Consider the following 20,244-nt stretch of genomic DNA (forward strand, 5'->3'; position numbering starts at 1 on the left):
ATGGATAAAGAAGATGTGGTATGTACACAATGGAATATTATTTGGCCTTTAAAAAGAAGGAAATTCTGTCATTTTTGACAACATGAATGAACCCAAAGGGCATTGTGCTAAGTAAAAATAAGCCAGAAAAGACAAATGCCACATGGTATCACTTATGCATGTGTGTATGTATGCACAGTACTGTCTGACTTTGTGACCCTGTGGACTGTAGCCCACCAAGCTCCTCTGTCCATGTGGTTTTTCCAGGCAAGAATACTGCAGTGGGTTGCCATTTGTTTCTCCAGGGGACCTTTCCGACCCAGGGATCAAACCCATATCTTCTGTGTCTCCTGCATTGGCAGGTGGGTTCTTTTACAACTGAGCCACTTGAGAAGCCCTGGTATCACTTATGTGTGAAATAAAAAAAAAAAGTTGAACTCACAGAAACAGAGTAGAAAAGTGATTTCCAAGGGATTGGGCAGGGGTGACAGGTTAGAAAAAAGGTACAAACTCTCAGCTATAAGGTGAATAAGGTCTACAGATCTAACATATAACATGGTGACTGTAGTTGATAACATGGTACTGTAAGCTGAAATTTACTGAGCGTAGAACCTAAATGTTCTTAATAAATAAATAAGTAAATAAGTTGGTGCACATCTAGTTAAGTTGATGGTGGAAATCCTGTCATAACATACGTGAATGTAAAGTCATCACATTGTATATTTTAAGCATCTTACAATTTTGTCAATTACACCCCTGGAGAAGGAAATGGCAACCCACTCCAGTATTCTTGTCTGGGAAATCACATGGACAGAGGAGCCTGGCGGGCTGCAGTCCATGGGCTCGCAAGTCGGACATGATTTAGCAACTAAACCACCACCAAATGTTAGAATAATCACTAGCTGGGGCCTGGCGCAAGTACATAGGAAGGTCAGTCCTGTGAGTAGGGTATGGGTGAAGCAGGCACTGGTCCAGCAGGGGATGTACAGAGAGCAAGAGAACGGCCATCTTGAGTGGCCTGACCAAACACCCACCAACTCTGACAAGATTATAATCCTCAAAAACTTTCTATTATCACTATATTTGAGTCGATCACACTAAAAAGAAAATCTGGAGTCTGCTCACAATAGCCAGGCTTGGAGCTCAGGTTTCAGGTGATGTATTAATATGAACCAGCCAAGAAACATCCTATGAAAGGAGGCCCTTGGCAATGGTGGTGACAGAGGGGCTTCTAAACTTCTAAAACCCTCCAGGCAAATGGGTCATTAATATCTGAAATGTTATAGAACAGCAATTAAGATGTAGGCTAAGCAGTTGAACTGCCTGCCTCAAATCCTTCTAAGCCTTAGTTCCCTCACTTATGAAAGAAGGTTAATAAAACTACTGACTTCACAGGATTTCTGCAAGAATCAGAGAACTTAATTCATGTCAAGGCATTCATTAGTTCACACTTCTTCCACAGGAAGTGCTGAACTCCTTGTAGGAGCTGGAGCAGAAACAATGGCAGCAGTAACATCAGAAGTAGCTTAATTCGGCCATTCACACTTAGGGGAACACAGATGCAGCATGAAAAAAATTTCGAGAGAAAGAAAAGGAAGAGATCATTTCATGTGACAGAGGTAGTTTCTCAATTAGCTAAATGGAAAATTTGTCATTTTTACCCTTCCACAGAGTAGATTGTACCAATCTACTATTCACTATTTACATGGGTGATTTTGTATATTTTTTCATATATCTATCACAAATCTGACAATTTCAATTTTCCCCCATCAGGGTCACTTTACATTAAACCAGGAGCATCCCAGGGCCACCCACCTTCTACAATGTACCCTTTCCTCTTGATTTAAACCTCAAGTCAGAAATGTGCAAAACTGCTAAGCTGGGTAGTCTGGTGCTGACTGTAACTAAATATTAAATTTTAATTCTCATTCATTGCCATTATCTATTTATTAAAAAAAAAAAACAAGACTAACAAACTAAGGTCTTCCTAACGTTCTTCTTTCTTCTACACATAATTATCTAATTGACTCAGATTTCCCACAAAAGAATCCCACATGCAGATTTCTGTTATTCTTAAACTCAAAAGGAAGAATGCTTAGTTTTTAAATCTATCCTGAACTAAATTTTTAGATTTGCTGGAAAGAAAAGCACAATTCCCTTCCCAAAGCCAATATTTGAGTCGGTAGCCTGTAGCTTGCAAAGCACTCACCCACACTTCAAAGTTTTGCAAGCTGCTATCCTTAAGCTGTTTCCTTAAATTGTAATCATCTGTTTTCTTAGTCCCCTCCTCATATCCCCTAACAAACTTCTAAAGGAAAAAATTTTAATGAATTTAGTAAAACAGACACTTGCTTCCAAATGTACATTATATCTTCCCACACATCTAAGACAAACATTATCCAGATTTTATATTTGATGAGATAAAGCTGGCATCTTGACCAAACACCTTCCCATCTATACTCTAAAAAAGAGAAGTTGCCAAAATTTCAAGTTCTTATATTAAACATTTTAAACTCTTCTGAAAGACTGACCAATGTATGTGCTATCTCTACACATATACACTACCGTGTGTAAAATAGATAGCCGGTGGGAAGCTGAGGTGTAGCACAGGGAGCTCAGCTTGGTGTTCTGTGATGACCTAGAGGGATAGGACGGGGTGGTGGGGTGGAAGCAAGGGATGTCCAAGAGGGAGCAGATATATATATACCTATAGGTGCTTCACTTCATTGTACAGCAGAAACTAACACAGCATTGCAAAGCATATTATACTCCAATTTTTAAAAAAAGTAGTAGAAACTAGCTCATATAAGGATCGCTCTCCTCTCCCCATTTTCCAAGATTGGCATGACTCCCTCTATCCTGATCAGCTTCCTACTGCTATTGGCCAACGGGCACACATAACTAAAAATTTTAAGGACACTTCATAAATGAGTTAAAACATCTGCGCTTAGTGTAGCAAACTGTTGCTGCAATTCAGTATGGCTTCTACTCCATTTCTCTAATTTGCCATTAAGAATCCATGAGAGTGAACTGCACTGTCATGGACTGAAATCTCTCACCACGCACTGAAAATCTGAAGTCACAACCAACTGCACTAACAATTCCTCCACAAAGCCAAAACCTTAAAGGTCAGATGTATTTTATTTTCTCCAACCTGGTCTCCTAAAAATAAATCACAGATATATTTCCCTTCCTCAATTTAATTACCCTCTGGAGACGGCAGGTTAGATTTGGAGGGTGTCACTTAGCAGCTTCTGGGGAATTGGAACCTCTTTCATTTGCATTGCTTCTTTGTAACAAGAATTCAGACAGACTCTGACTTCTTTTCCCAGAAAAAGGTCACAGCCTATCATTAGCAGCATGAATGAGAAATGATAACATGGATATTTTTAATGATATAAGTTAGAGGCATTGAAAACAAATAAGGTATTGACATTTAAAGTATTCTTTTTTTAAAAAAACAGAGGGCACTATGGTGTCATTAGCACGTTCCTCATTATTGGTTTTCATCCATTTACCGAATCTCTGGGTTGGAAGGGGCAGTAAAGGTCATGGTGTACAACTACCACCTGATGCCTCGAAAATTTTCCTTCCTCTGTGGTCGGTCTGATCTGTCTTCTAATAAATTACTTTTATAGTCAGTGAAGAGCCGAGTCATTACAATTTATATCCGATCTTCAATTTTATGCATTGGCTTTATCCTCTTTGTTTTATTTGAACTCTAGAAAATAGTACTTTCAAAACTTTATAATTTTCACTTTGAATTCCTTCAACTCCTTTCTCCACTGGACATCAATTTCTGGTTATTTTCTAAACGTCTTTAACATAATATCTTGAAATGCAATTAAGTCAAATAAGCATGTGTTTTATTTCCTGATTTACTAGAGAGTTGATTATAATATGCACTATACAGGTTTTTCATTAACCAGTTTCAAGAATAGATACGTATGATTTGTGCCCACAGAAAAGAATATCTCAATAGCAGGTATATAAAACTTGAGTAACATTCTAATGGAAAATGATGACAGTGAAATTCATTGCAATGAGGAATACAGATTCAGTTCATATTAAGTCATATCCTGAGTTCACTTTCCTTTCTTCTTCTATTATCTTTGATCATGTTTCCATTCTTTTTATGATTCTCCATTTATTTCCAGATAGAAACAATTGATTAGCCTGGTAAGTGATTTTAAACAGAAACCATGTTTGCCAAGGGATGAAATGGCAATAATTCTAGAGTTAGAGAGATTGTTCTATACTTAAAAAGCACCTACATAATTCAGAGCCTCCCAAACACTGACCACTTGTGCCTTAGTGCTAGCTCATCATCACCAGCATCCTCAGAAGCCAAGAGCATCTCAGGGTTTTCATTGATTTGACAAAACTGATACACTTAGTAAAGAAAATAATAGTTTATTATAATATGTTTACTAAGAAAATAAATAGTCATTTTAGCAGTAAAGAAAATAATAGTGGTATGCATAGGTGATTATGTGGCAGTGAGCAACCGTACCCACCCTAATGGGAGCAAGAAGAGGAAACGGACTCTACTGAGTTTGAAAGGATAAACCTGAGTCAGCAAAGATAAGTTGGGGGTGGGGGGAATCTCACCTTATCTGGTAACTGTGGATCTCTCTTAGAGTTGGAAATAACATTTGATATCATCTGATTCAACCAACCTCTTCATTTTGCAAATGAGAAATTCAGTATTTTGAGAGACCCATTTCTCCATTATCTTTATAATGTGTTCTAGAGACTGTTAAGAAGGCAAATGTTACTTTGATTCTTACAAAGACAAGGCAAGCGCATAGGAAGTAACTTACTATACATAAGCCCCCACAAAAATATTTGATAAATGTGAATAGAGATCTTGTCAGGTGTCTCTCACTCAATTAATTATGCTGAGACAAAGGACATTACTGCTATGCAAAAAAAAAAAAAAAAAGGAGCACTAAGCTGAGAATTGAGAACCCTGAACTAATAGTTCTGTGAATTTGAAAAGGCTCTTAGGTTTCCTCACTTATAAAATAAGTTGGTGATGTGAACATCCTAAAATTCTAGGGCCATGTTGTCAGGTCATCCCAGTTCACAATATTGTACACCAAAATATCTGTTGCTTCAAATATAAAGATTCTAGAGTCACTGCAAAATCATCTGAGATTAAATGTCCCCTTTCATTAAGTTTTTGATTCCTAAAATTTTAAATTCCATGCTTCCTCTTTATCCAGACTTATATGTATTTTTTTTCCCAAAAATCCTCTAAATTGCCTGAGCCATGATTAAGCATTTAGAAGATTCTCAACAAACTTAAGCCATAATGAAAAAGCACTCAGAACATACTTATAGCTATGGAACTTAAAAGCACTAAAACTGCAATATTTACAATACTTGAAACTTAAAGTCATAACAATTCACCATCAGAGGGAAGTAAAACAACCCAAATGTGAAGGAAAATGGTTAAATATTAATATGGTGAAGTTTAAATTATAGGTCTGAAAATTCTCCTGAGACATTTTTCTTCTCAATTTGTAGGAAAGTCAGCCATGTTAAAACAGATTATCTCTATCAAACCCTAATTTCATACATTCTTTCCTCAACGTATTTTTTAAATACCTCCTTTTCCTATTTATTGCTCTTGTTGTTTAGTTGCTACGTCATGTCTGACTCTTTTGCGATCCCATGGACCACAGGCTCCTCTGTCCATGGAATTTCCCAGGCAAGAATACTGGAGTGGGTAGTCATTTCCTTCTCCAACTATTCACTAAATATTTACTTAGTTCCTATGTTTAAAACTCAATGGCAAAACAAAACAGAAAATGTCAACTGTGTTATTTGTTTGTTTTATTGTTTATTTATTAGATTGGGTGGGTGGACAGGTGGATAAGAAATTTGGTTGCACCTATACAGAATCATTTTTCTCTTATAGAGATCTCAAGATATAAGAAAAGGTTATCATTTGATGAGATCTTTAATTCCTCCTGGCATGTCAGCATTTAATTAATGCCCAGTTCTTTAATATGTTTAATGTGTTCTCAATCAATTCAGTTTTCAATACAGTGATTGATATTGACTTAAAGTACTAGCATTTTCTGTATTTGTTTCACTTAGTTTGTAAGACCTTATTTTCCTTGGAATATCTTTGTGATTGTGTCCCACAAAAATTAATACTCATGAACTGTAATGAAATTATTCTATACATTTATTTTACGTTCATGTTATCCCTGAAAACAATTTCATTCAAGTCTATGGGATGTTTAATGTTTTAATCCCTGAAAACTTTAATAGTAAAGAAATGTCCATATATTGACTCACTACTTGAATGAGCATGATGCATTAGAACTGATATTACTATGGTATATATTGATTGCATTTATTTTATTTAGTTCCATTCACATAATTTTCACCATTCATCACCCATAAAAATGAATGTCTCTTTCAACTTTCTTTTTAATTCTTTCTGCTTTAGAAATCTCTGCTCCCTCCACTCTTCCACATTTTCCCAAATGGGACCTATGATAAAACACATTTTCACCCACTTCACTAGTTCCATTCACTTATCTCCAGTGTATTTCAATATCCCTAAGTGTTATGTTAAACAAGAATGCTAAAAGTGATGCACAACTAACTCCTTGTCCTTCAAGTATATACAAAGTTCTTGAAGAGGCAGGGCCATACCTTAATGAGATAGTTACTGAACTTAAAAAGTCATAAATGAAAACCTTTTAAAGGAATGTGACAGGAATTCTGGTTCAAGATAGTGATGTAAATTTAAGAACTTACCTCCTCCCAGGGACCCAGCAAATCTTCAGATGCTTATGGAACAATTTCCTCTGAAAGGAAATCAAGAAACACGGTATGTGACATCTACACACTGAGGGAAGAAGACAACAACCCACATCAAAACAGGTTGGAGAAGCTGAAACACAACTTTGCCATCAACCTCACCCCTAGCTCAGCAACCCACAATAGGGAGGGAACTCCCCACTCACAGCTGCCCCCTGAGGAGAAGAGGGCTTGGGCCCCACCCCTGGTACCCCAGCTTTTACGTCCTGCTTTCTCTGCTTCCACTTTTCCCAGTTTAGATTTGTTTGTGTCACTACTTCTTTTATTTTTATTTATTTTTGGGGCTTCCCAGGTGGTGCTGGTGGTTAAAAAAACCCACCTACGACAAGAGATGCAGGTTCGAGTTCAATCCCTGGGTCAGGAAAATCCCCTGAAGAAGGAAATGGCAACCTACTCCAGTATTCTTGCCTGGAGAATCCCATGGACAGAGGAGCCTGGTGGGATACAGTCCATTATTACTTTTTTGGCCATACCACATGGCCTATGGGATCTCAGTTCCCCCATCAGGGACCAAACCCCAACCTCCGCATTGGAAGTGCAGAGTCCTGGACCTCCAGGGAAGTCCCCAGTATCAGTACTTCTAGAGTTTGATCCTCTGCAATTTTATTTTTCTTCTTTTGAAGCCTATATTGTCATCTTAAGCCTTTCTGTACCCTGGCTTAATCAGTGGATCCTAGAAGTCTTTCCTTACTTCCTAGGTCTGAATTAGATAACCTTTAGTGGACTTGAAGGACTTGATGTTTACAATTGTTTTGCACTTTAAAAGACCTCTTGACCATTGTCTATTCTCCTGTACAACTCCTCCTTCAGTCTCTCAATGACTTGAAGGTAAGGACTGTGTCCTTCTCCTTTGTATTCTTGACATGTAATATATTTCCTGACTTAGTGCTCTGAAGATACTCAAATATTTGCTAAATTAATGAGTCACTGAATCATGCACCACTGTCTTCCATTCTCATCACAGGTAACAGGATTCAGGACAAGCTACCCCCAAATATGGCACATTGGCATACTGAAGGTTTAGAGTTGAAACAATCTGAGAAATGACAGATGCAGAAAGATTCTCTGATCTTCTCCCAAAACAGGTCACAAGATTCTCAAGTGAGAAGTGTCCTCCCTACTCCTGGGGGAAAGGAGTGCCCTTACCTCCAAAGACAGAGGGACCCCCCAAGAGCTATCACAATGAACAGGCCTCCCTGTCTCCCCCATTCACTGCATTTGGCTTGTACTCTTTCTCAGCCCATCACATTTTCCCACAACCCCTCACCAAACCTCACACAAAAACAGGCTTAAGCACCTCTTTGGTTCCTCATGAAGGCTCCCAGGTCACATGAAACTTATACTGAATCCGTGTGTATGCTTTTCTCTTGTTAATCAGGGGCTTCAGCCGAGAATTCAGAGGGTAAAGAAAAAATATTTCCTCACATACACACAGACTCCCCATGGACAGAGGCGTCTGGCAGGCTGCAGTCCATGGGACTGCAAGAGTTGGACACAACTTAGCGACTAAACCACCACCACCACATACACACAGGTATTCTCCAACTTCCGTCCTTCCCCAGAAACTTGAGCACCTGGATATCCAGCCTCTTCATTCCATCCACTCCCTCATCACTTCCCCTTTACAGACATCACCTTTTTTTTACCTGGATTTATTCAAATCCTCTCCTAATTTTCTCCACTGCATCCTCTCTTCTCCAAAGCACCTGGCTCAGTGCCATGAACTTGAGGCACCCAGGAAGCACAGATGCTAAGGAGCAGAGCAGCACCAGGCTCGCAGACAGGCTCCAACGGTCTGACCTCCAGCGGTCAGTCAATCATCTCTGCTGCCATGAACGCAAGTCTCTGCACCAGTTAGAACTCTCTGGTTGAATATCCATTCCTTCTTCTCCCTTCCTGTCCCCCTTTTCCCTGGGACTTCCAGGGAACTAAGCAAACAACAGCCAAATCCCAGCATCACTAGATATAGTACTGATGCACATGTATGTGTGCTAAGTCATTCAGTCCTATCTGACTCTTTGCAACCCCATAGACTGTAGCCCACCAGGCTCCTCTGTCCATGGGATTCTCCAAACAGGAATACTGGAGTGGGTAGCCATGCCCTCTTCCACAGGGTCTTCCCAACCCAGGATTGAACCTGAGTCTTTTACATCTCCTGCATTGGCAGGCGGGTTCTTTACCACTAGTACCACCTGGGAAGCCCACTGATTCACAGTTATAAGCTTTGTGGCTTCACTTTCTTTGTGTCTTCAGAAAGCTTTACACTCAGTCCCTACATGCACTGAACTGTAATATTTGCTCACCTTTTCATCTCTCCATACCCTCTTCATGGTTCACGGTTGGGTAAATGATGGCAAAGGTTTCAATGCCCCGGTGCAGTGGGGCTTGGCCATGTGTTTGCTTTCACTGAGAGAATGTGAGTGAAAGTCAACTATCAGCTACAAGCATCGCACGTTTCTGTTTTTCCCTTTGAATTTCTGGCATCCTCCACAAGAAGGACAAGCCTCAGGTAGCCACTGACCTCAGAACGAAAGACCTTTGGAGCCGGCCTGAACTCAGTGCACAACCGGAGACAGAATCACACTAGCTGATCAGCAGAGCAATGACCCAGAAATTAATCAATGCTATTTTAAGCCAATGAGATTTAGGGTTTGGTTGTCAGGCTGCTTTACTTCTATAAAAACCAGACTGATAAATCATGCTTGAGGTATGTCCACTCTGACTTATAAACCACTGGGCCTTAGCCAGTGGCATACAGTATAAGGGCAGACTCCTGCCCAATCTAATAAAGATTTTAGAAATATCTCAAAAAGGAGAGGCCCATATTCTACAGTTCACTGGAGTTTTATAATGATTTGGATTGGTTATTGTTACTGCCACTGATCAGGGTCCATACTGATCATTCTCTGCTGTTAATCTACATGGCTCAGGTCCTGTCTGCCATCTTTCTTTTCCTGGATGCATTTAGTCATGGTCACGATTATAGCCTATTTTATGTGGATGCTCAGCTCAAATGGTACCCATAAACTTCAGATTCATTATATCTTCACTGTTCAAGTAAAGCTTTTTAATATTTGTGAAGAGCCATAACGAATATGATTAGCATTAAAAATACATGATATACAGTGAGGAATTGAATGTGGAAAAATACCCACATTTTCAGGCAAAGAAGGTATAAAATTGACTAAAAGCATTTTTGAGGTTAAAAAAAACGCTTAAGGTCCTAATCCCTGACATCATTAAAACTGCTTTTTTTTCTTTCATATTTTTATTCCAAATATAGGTTCAGATTACACATAAAATTAGGACTCAGGTAGCTTGGGAATTAAGAAACAGATGGGGAACTCAGAGTCCAAAATTGGAATCCTAATTCAGTCTCTGATTTACTGTATGATACTTAAAATTTTGCTCTTTCATCTCCACAGTGAGTTGATTTGGCAAAACATTCCAGTCAGCAATGTTTAAGCTATTTTGGAGTCAGCCTATTCAGGGTGTCTTTAGATATCTCAGAGGTAGTTGAAAAATTCTCAAAATATTGAAAAACAAATCTATCTTTAGTTCAATTTAATTTATGATTTAAGCATTAAAATATGGAAATTTTTGAATGGTTGATTCTGTGTGATACAGTTAACCTTAATAGGGGCTTCCTTGGTGGCTCAGATGGTAAACAATCTGACTGCAATGCAGGAGACCCAGACTCAATCCCTGAGTCAGGAAGATCCCCTGGAGAAGGGAATGGCTATGCACTCCAGTATTCTTGCCTGGAGAATCCCTTGGACAGAGGAGCCTGGCGGGCTACAGTCCATGGGGTCACAGAGAGTTGGACACGACTGAGTGACTAAGCACACACACAGAGAAACAACCCAAATTTTAGAAACAGTCATGGATTTCTTCCTATTTTGAAGCTGAATAACATGAGGAAGCTATTCAACCTTTTCAAGCCTTGGTTTCTTCATTCTGGGAAACATAATAACAAAAGCCCCTGAGGACTTGATGGAAGCAGCAGAAGCATACGAAACATTGTATAATATAAAAGCACCAGGTCTGGCACAGCTACAGCCCAACAAATGAAAACTAGGTCTATTCATAGAGGATTGAAATCACAGAACAATAAGGCATCCAAAACTTGAAGCTCAGGTGTTATGAGAAATGGACTGCTCAGAGAGGTGAATAATAAATAAGATTTAGGTGGCTTCTGGGATTGATTGTATGAGCACAGCGATTGAGTTCGTATTTGTGACAGTTGAGGAATAGGAGAGCAGATAGAGGGCTCTGCTTGAAATACCTTCTTAAGGAATCTAGAAGGACAAAATGAAACACCAGGATCTCCAATTCCAAATGCGCTATAAACACTAATGTCATCACAAACCAAAGTTACCAGGATGGCCTGACGGTTCAATATCCTTACTCAACCACATATTTCAAGCCCCGTTCCATCTAATTCTCATCACCAAACTGGAAGAACAGTCATCCTTCTCATAAATACCAGTAATCTTAACCTTCAACATTGAACACCTGCTCTGTACCAGGTACCATGCTACCCACCTGACATAATTTTCGGTCTCTCGACCAAGCTGAAGGGACGCTAGAATTCCAGTTTTAAAGATGAAGAAATGGGCTATCACATAGGTGACACATAGCGAAGGAATAGAGCAGGGATCAAAACCCAAGTTAATCTGACTCCACAATTCATGTTAGTTCTAAAGGCTGTGACATGAGTGGTACAGTCACAGCATGCTAAAGTTTGGGGTTGGAAGGAAGCTGAGACCTCATCTAATCCAAGCTGCTTTTTATAGATGAGGAAACTAAATTCCAGATCACAACACCCAGGTGACTTATCCAAGTTCACAAAATAGGAAGGGACAAAACCAAGGTTAGAACCCCTTCCACACGATCCTTCTGCCTCCTTCAGTAAAATTCTACCATAAAGGCACACATTAGCAAGCCAAACCACACTGTTTCTCCAACTCCCAGGCCTCAAGCCTGCCTGCCTCTCTCCCTCTGTGTGTCTCTCTCACACACAAATACACACACATGCACACACAATGGGGAAAAATTGAACTCTGCTACTGCCAAGTGTATGCCGCTGAAACTTAGTGCATAAACTCAAAACTCAGCTATAAAATTTCTCATATGGTACTTTGATGAATATTTTTTGAAAAAAAAAAACTGCATTTATTTATTCAGTGGACTGTGACGAAATTTCAGGCAATTGGCACAGTGTTTTATAAACTCCTTCTTGGAAGAGGTGAGGATGAGCTTAAAGATGTGCAAAGAGTCAGGGTAGAGTCTCATCTTGAATGCATGCTATTGTAAGGAGGCTGCACTCTGAGGGGGCAGCAGGCACACTGTTGAAGAATCAGCCTCCACCAGTTTTTCTTTATCACACAGGAAGTCAGTTCTTAGCGGCTTCGCCGAATGTCACGATCCTGGTGACTGTGAATGGAAACAAGCTTGCAGACAAGCTTTTTGATGTCAGCCTAAAGGTTTCAGTTTGCCAACGTGATTCTGCGGTTGTGCCCTTGTGCACGGAGCCAACAGGAAGGCTTTTTTTTTTTTTTTGGTTATTGTACTGCTCTGGATTCATTGTTCTGCAAATAACAGTCAAAGTTGAAAGCCCTGTCTCCAGGCTGGGCCGCAACGAAATACATATTGAAGGCTGCTTGAGTCTGATTCCACAAGGCTTCAATGCTGACATCCGTGAAGCCTGTTCTCCATCCACCTACTATGTCCAATTCAACTTTTTCCAGGACTTTCCACATTCTCACTCCATCTCATTTTGTTTCATTTCTTTTTAAGTTCTAGTTCCTATGGATTGAATGTTTGTGTCCCAGCTACCAAGTTCATATGTTAAAGCCCTAATTCCTAGTGCCTTGGTATTTGGAGGAGGGCCTTTGAAGGGTGATTAGGGCAATGCAGGAGAGACAGGAGACACAGATTTGATCCCTGGGTGGGGAAAGTCCCCTGGAGGAGGAAATGGCAATCTACTCCAGTATTCTTGTTTGGAGAATCCCATGGACAGAGGAGCCTGGTGGGCTACAGTCCACAGGGTCACAAAGAGTCAGAAACAACTGAGAGACTAATCAGCAACAATCACAACAAGAAAAGTAGAGCAAGCTTTCAGCTTTTTTGCAGAATGTTTCAAAAGGCATTTTCCCCATCAAGATGAGCACATCACCATGAATCCTAGACTAAGACCCAGACGTCGAGTGAACTGAAACAAAGGCAACATGAAAAAGTGGTTCCCATAGTAAAGGCTTGATGCACCTTCAAATGAATTTGTTGTGAATAATACATCAAGTACCTAAGAACTCACATCTTAAGCTATTTTTTTTGATACATTGTAAAGTGCAAAGCATCAAGGAGAGCAGTGATGTTCCCTGACATTTGAGGAAGCTAACTATCAAAAAATAAAAAATAAAAAGTTGCCAATTTTTTGGACAAGTACAGAAGAGAATTCCTGAGCTACTGGTTGAGCATCACAAGGATTTCTTGCTTTCAAATGTCTGAAGTTCAAAGACATAAGCCAGTGCCAGGAGTACCATGGCTGAGATAGCCCCCACAGAAGTGCCTCTGAGAGAATTTTGCCAAGAAATAAGTATGTGAAGGAGGAACAAAAGCACAGTTAACTGATGGGCTACAAGCCCTGACATCCACCCCAATGGCCTCAATCACCCATCTGAACAGTGGTAAAGACATGGCAATATTGTAACTGGATATTTAGAAAGAGCTGCTTATTGCTTGAAGGAAGGTATTCACTGGTGTAAAAACAGCTCTGAAGAGAAGAGTCAAAAGCATTTACAGATTCTTTTTATTTACGTATTTATTTTTAATTGGAGGATAATTGCTTTACAATATCGTGTTGGTTCCTACCATATACCAACATGAATCAGCCACAGGTATACATATGTCCCTCCCTCTTGAACCTCCCTCCTACCTCCCCTATTTACAGATTCTAAATTGGAAATTGGTAGCTCAGAATACCGGAGAGGGCAATGGAAACCCACTCCAATACTTTTGCCTGGAGAATCCCATGGACGGAGGAGCCTGGTGGGCTGCAGTCCATGGGTTCGGTTGCGAGGAGTCGGACACGACTGACCAACTTCACTTTCACTTTTCACTTTCATGCATTGGAGAAGGAAATGGCAACCCACTCCAGTGTTCTTGCCTGGAGAATCTCAGGGATGGCGGAGCCTGGTGGGCTGCCATCTATGGGGTGGCACAGAGTCGGACAGGACTGACGCAACTTAGCAGCAGCAGCAGCAGCTCAGAATACAAAAAGCTGAAGGGACTTTAGCCTACGATTTGACACAGATTTATAAAGTTTCATAAAATAGTCTGGGTTTACAGGAACATATACTCTTAAGGAAATATGCAATATCAAATGAAATCATTTTTAACATTATAAGAAGTAGACAGCATGCAGCAAAGATGCAATCATGCTGTGATGTCCTAAAGGGATGGGATGGGGGGCGGCGGGGGGGAGGGAGGTTCAAGAGCGAAGGGATTATGTATACTTAGAGCTGATTCACTTGATTGTATGGCAGAAACACAACATTGCAAACCAATTATAGTCCAATAATCAAAAGATTAAAAAAAAAAAAAGATGCAGTCATGAGCAAGAGACCCTTTCTAGGGTCCCTGCAAGTGATGCACATCTTACTAAAGCTTTTCTCAGAAGCTCCTTTGCCCGTCAGTATCCCCACATCACAAAGTGCTCCTTGTCTGCGCTTGGTCTCCTGCCTCTTTTGGGGGCTTCCCAGGTGGCGCTAGTGGTAAAGAACCCACCTGCCACTGTAGGACACACAAGAGATGTGGATTCGATCCCTGGGTTGGGAAGATCCCCTGGAGAAGGGCATGGCAATCTACTCCAGTATTCTTGCCTGGAGAATCCCATGTGTCTTGTTAGAGTTGCCCAAGGGTAAAACCAGCTTATGAATTTCTTGAGTGAAGAAACTGTGTCTTAAACATTTCTCTATCCCCACTACTAAATAATACTCCTGACCCATAATATATGGTCAATTAACACTTGCTAAACTTTAAAAATGGCTCCCCCATAACAAAGTCTGGGGAAAACATCAATAGATCCTCCAATTTTCTTCTCACACTATCAAATGTAATCACAGGTTGAGTCCATAGAGCTCATGGTATGGGTAAGGCCTTGAAAGGTACCAAGATTCCTTTTTAGATACCTATAATTTATTCCCATGAATAAACACTACAGAATGTCTCTGTGTTATTGACTTCAAGTGACTAATTACAGGCAATTGCTCATGAGGTCATCTGTGTAGTGTGATTCCCAGAAATACAGTTCTATCACCCTCTAGCTTTGTGACACTAACTGCCTGGAGAGAGCTAGCACAGACAGTGATTCAGAGGCTCCATCAAAATAAACCCATGCTAGAAAGGTGGTTTCTCAGGGCCTCTATCAAACCATAGCCCATAGATGCCCAAACCAGCCTCCTGCATCCTCAGGAAAAGGTCCTTCCAATTGTTTACATTCAGAATATAGTGGAAATGAAAGGCAGTCAAAGTGATGGAAAAAGATTACATGTCTAATTAGTGAGTTGGCAAAGCTTTCTCTCATTTCTCTTTATCCTCATGGTTGGATATAATAACTCCCAACAGTCCTCTAGCACTGGAAATCTAGCAAATGCTCTAATTTATACCCTTTCACTTGACCTTCACAACAATCTTGAACAATACATAAGGCAGCATTATTTCCATTTTCAAATTAAAAACAGATACCAGGAGCAGGAGAGGAATTAATCCAACAGCAGACTCTGATTGCAGAGCCAGGGACCCTTCCATCACCCAACTCTGCCGCTGAAGTTGCTCTCTTGAAATCTCACCTCCTTCAGCCCAGTCGCTTAGCCAAGCCACTCATTATTAAAAGGATGAAAGTAGCACCCATATATGGTCTCTGGAATGGGAAAATACAACAGATAGGAGATGTACTGAGGAGTTAAGAAAGTCACAGTTAACACAGAAATAAAAATAACTCTAAGAAATCTCAGCAAACTCTCTAATAATAGTCACCAAATTGACATCAACTAAAGAAATGAATATAATTCAATTCCTTGACCACTACCATGACTAGGCCAGAGAGAAACAAGGATATTCTCCAACAACATCATCTTTCCTCCTGCTTAGAAGCTATCCTGAGCACCCTATAACCTGGACATCATCATGGAATCAAGATCCCCATTCCCTCTCAAGCATGCTCCATCCTCCCCCACCACTCCTCTCTCAGACAAATAGTCAAGTTTACAGTGTTTTCCAGCTACACAGTCCCAGTTAAAGAAGTAAAATCTCTGAGATGGTCTTCAGACGGTCTAAGAGGATGGAGCCCAAGATGAAAATATGGCCACCATTCACCATCATGACTGAGAGCTAACAGAAGCGCATTCAGTGTGGATTATGGATTCATAATCAGGAGGCTGCAGTTTGTCATTATAAAGCTGCTCGTCACCCACCATGCTTAGAAAATGAAGTCTTAACAATTAATTTTATTTCTAAAGATTATCTAATCTTAGGTCATCCCAAGCGGTGCAAGCAGTAAAGAACCCACCTGCCAATGCAGGAGGTGTAAGAGATGCAGATTTGATCCCTGGGTTGGGAAGATCCCCTGGAGAAGGAAATGGCAACCCACCCCAGTATTCCTGCCTGGAGAATCCCACAGACAGAGGAGCCTGGCAGGCTACAGTCCCTGGGGTTGCAAAAGAGTCGGACATGACTCAATTGACTTAGCACAGGACAACACACCTAAACTTTGAAAAACTGAAAGATAACATACATAGGACTGAGCCCACCTACACAATTTTTCTTATATAACTGCTAATAATTCAAGATTTCATATGTCTGGTCTCATTGGATTCACACTTAGAGTAACATTAAGGTGTGATCTTTTCCTTCCATTCAAATGATATGTGCACAAGACTTTAACATCAAATAATAAAAAAGACTACAGCAAATTTTGTCTCTTGTACCACCCCCACTCTGCCTTCCAGTTTGTCTCCTCAGATTCACCACTTCTAAGACTCAACTATCTTTAACTATTTCTGAACATAAAGGGGATACTGCGTAAGACATGCCCCCATCTTTCTCCCGAGTTTACTTTTTTCTTTGGCATCTTCTGACTTTGGTTCTTGTTCTCACATGGGGTCCAGACCTCCTGCTCAGAGTAAGTTGTCAGTTTCCTTTTCTCTTTATCCCAAATGTAGATAAAAATCCCCTCCTTTATTTTCTCCTCGTCTCAGTTATAACAAGTTGTTATTACCTAATGACTCTTTGTTAACAAAGTGAAGAGAGACCAAAGGAGAAACAAGCAAGGAAAATACAAACAGCACAAAGAGGAAAATTTGCTGTTCCCAGTCTTTTGGGAAGTGATTTTTATGAAAGAACAATTGTTTCTTAGGCAGCCCCTAGGATCAGGAATATTCTTCACTGGAGAGATGCAGCTTTCAGAAATCAAAAGAAAAGAAAACAACTCAAAGACTTGCTTCAGGAAGCATAATAAACTCTGTTTTTTCCACTTCTCAAATGGTTTACTTCTTTTTCTCTTCTGTGGTTCTATTTTATCTCTTCCTATGATGTTCCTGTATTAACATACAATGAAGATTTAAATCTTTCTTGTAGTTATATTTTACACATGGGCAGCCTGCACTAATAGAGAAATCAGATAACCTTAGAGGCTGACTGTTGATAGAACTTTAGTAATAAAGTTAATAAAACTTTAGTTTGCAGCAAACTATTGCTGTATATATATTATGAGAGTCATTTTGCCACATATTATTTATTTTATGAAACAATTATTGAACATTTCAATAGCTCTAGTATAATAATATTCATATATAGTATATAAATTGCATATCTTAGAATTAATTTTCACAAAGTAATCTCCCAAAAGACATATCTTCAAAAAATATTCATTTATTGTAGCATAATTTATAAAACTAAAATATAGAAAATACCTAAATATTCAACACTAGAGAAGTGGCTAAGTAAACATTGGTATACCTACTAACTGTGATACAGAATGTTTATGCTATAATGATTAGTGAAAAAAATAGAGTGTATAATTGTATTCTACACGATGATAGTAACTTGATGCCTATGAGTGTAGATTTGAAGTGACTATGGAAAAATAAATATTTAATTTGTAAGCAGAAATGTAAATTTTGTCCATTATTGTCAGAATAATATTTGTGCAAAGCAATTAAAAGGAAAGAATATAATGTACTTAAAGAATATCTACTCATGATAAGAAAAATAAGACCTTAGACCTGCCCTCAGAAAACTTATGGATACAAGGAAGATTTTAAAAGAGATTGCAAAAACTGTAATATGTAAGACAATATGTCATAAGAGAAATTAAAGTGCTGTGGAGAAAAAAAGAAGCAAGAAAATGCAATTTCACAAATTATACTAGCATAGCAAGATATTCTAGGAGATTCGTCATTTGCTTCTGCAGCAACCAAAGAAACATTGCCTATGTTTCCACTCTCTGACATAAATCACAGCGGGATCCTCTATGACCCACCTCCCAGAGTAATGGAAATAGAAGCAAAAATAAACAAATGGGACCTAATTAAACTTCAAAGCTTTTGCACAAGAAGGAAACTATAAGCAAGGTGAAAAGACAGCCTTCAGAATGGGAGAAAATAATAGCAAATGAAGCAACTGACAAAGAATTAATCTCAAAAATATACAAGCAGCTCCTGGAGCTCAATTCCAGAAAAATAAATGACCCAATCAAAAAATGGGCCAAAGAACTAAACAGACATTTCTCCAAAGAAGACATACAGATGGCTAACAAACATATGAAAAGATGCTCAACATCACTCATTATCAGAGAAATGCAAATCAAAACCACAATGAGGTACCATCTCACACTGTCAGAATGGCTGCTATCCAAAAGTCTACAAACAATAAATGCTAGAGAGGGTGTGGAGAAAGGGGAACCCTCTTACACTGTTGGTGGGAATGCAAACTAGTATAACCACTAGTATAACCACTATGGAGAACAGTGTGGAGATTCCTTAAAAAACTGGAAACAGAACAACCAGCAATCTCACTGCTGGGCATACACACCGAGGAAACCAGAATTGAAAGAGACATGTGTACCCTAATGTTCATCGCAGCACTGTTTACAATAGCTAGGACATGGAAGCAATCTAGATGTCTATCGGCAGACGAATGGATAAGAAAGCTGTGGTACATATACACAATGGAATATTACTCAGCTATTTAAAAAAATGTATTTGAATCAGTTCTAATGAGGTGGATGAAACAAAGTGAAGCAAGTCAGAAAGAAGAATTCTCCAGGCCAGAATACTGGAGTGGGTAGCCTTTCCCTTCTCCAGCAGATCTTCCAACCCAGGGTTCAAATCCAGGTCTCCCGCATTGCAGGCAGATTCTCCCGCATTACAAGCTGATTCACAAGGGAAGTCCAAGAATATTGGAGTGGGTAGCCTATCCCTTCTCCAGCGGATCTTCCCGATCCAGGAATCAAGCCAGGGTCTCCTGCATTGCAGGAGGATTATTTACCAACTAAGCTATCAAGGAATCCCTCCATGACATGGTAGTAAAAGACAAAGAAAAAAAAAACAAACATGTTTTGGAAGGTACATCTAATAGGTACAGTCTTACCAACTCATCATTAGTAGACCCTTCACTCTTATTTACTTTATGTAGTACAATTGTCTGTCTGCACCCTGGCTTGCAGGGTAGGGATCCCAGCAAGATGAAGCCTCAGGACTAAACACCCAACCTGCTATTGTTTGAACTCAGCTGGAATGCATGGCACAAGGGAGCCTGGTTGATGCTGTTCCCAGACATCAGCCTCTGGGCACAGAGAAGGGTAGAGAAGAGTAGAGAGTAAATACAGATGAACAAACAAAAACTATCCAGCACAGGGATCTATAAAAAGAAACCTTCATAATACCTCATAGTTAATGATGAAAAGTTGAAACCTTTCTCTATAAGATCAAGAACAAGATAAGAATGACTGCAATCCTCAAGTACAATGCTTTGTACAGGAGCTTGAGTATGTCTAGGTAACCTCCAGAATCAACTTGACACCTGTACTTTGCTGAACTATTGTCTGTAAAATGAAAGTGATAGTCACTCAGTCATGTTCAACTCTTTGCAATTCCAAGGACTATAGCCCACCAGGCTCCTTTGTCCATGGAATTCTCCAGGCGTAAGAATACTGGAGTGAGTAGCCATTCCCTTTTCCAGGTAAAACACACCATTATTTTATGTTCTGCTAGGAAACAGGGGGAACTGTTGCCGGTTAAATAATTGACCATCTATTGACAGAGCTATTCCAATTTAGAGATGATAAAATGTGAAAGGGAAATATGTTTTTAGAATCAATGAAACATGGTAAGTTTCCCAGTTTACCAGATTCTAGTATGT

General features: G+C 39.6%; 1 protein-coding gene and 1 long non-coding RNA gene across 8 annotated transcripts in view; one reads left to right on the forward strand and one right to left on the reverse strand.

The window, feature by feature from the left end:
* Positions 1 to 20,244, reverse strand: part of METTL4 (methyltransferase 4, N6-adenosine) — a 334,285-nt gene that overhangs the window by 77,897 nt on the left and 236,144 nt on the right. For 2 of the 6 annotated variants that reach the window (XR_014074586.1, XR_014074585.1), the window contains exons 14-16: positions 15,675 to 15,745; positions 6,760 to 6,809; positions 4,591 to 4,735 (exon numbers count right to left, since the gene is read on the reverse strand). The gene's annotated coding sequence lies outside the window, so the exon portion shown is untranslated. Of the gene's footprint in view, positions 1 to 4,590; positions 4,736 to 5,841; positions 6,810 to 7,423; positions 10,007 to 15,674; positions 15,746 to 17,182; positions 17,421 to 20,244 lie in introns of those variants that run through there. The other 4 variants (XR_014074590.1, XR_014074589.1, XR_014074587.1 and 1 more) reach the window with 4 other exon arrangements.
* LOC145534437 (uncharacterized) overlaps positions 1 to 20,244 on the forward strand; it is a 47,055-nt gene that overhangs the window by 6,799 nt on the left and 20,012 nt on the right. For both annotated transcript variants that reach the window (XR_014074594.1, XR_014074595.1), the window contains exons 4-5: positions 6,770 to 6,885; positions 7,787 to 7,923. This is a non-coding gene — a long non-coding RNA (uncharacterized LOC145534437). The remainder of the gene's footprint in view (positions 1 to 6,769; positions 6,886 to 7,786; positions 7,924 to 20,244) is intronic.

This window comes from Giraffa tippelskirchi, chromosome 14 (genome assembly GCF_054371585.1).
Source record: "Giraffa tippelskirchi isolate mGirTip1 chromosome 14, T2T-mGirTip1v1.2.pri, whole genome shotgun sequence".
NCBI lineage: Eukaryota > Metazoa > Chordata > Mammalia > Artiodactyla > Giraffidae > Giraffa > Giraffa tippelskirchi.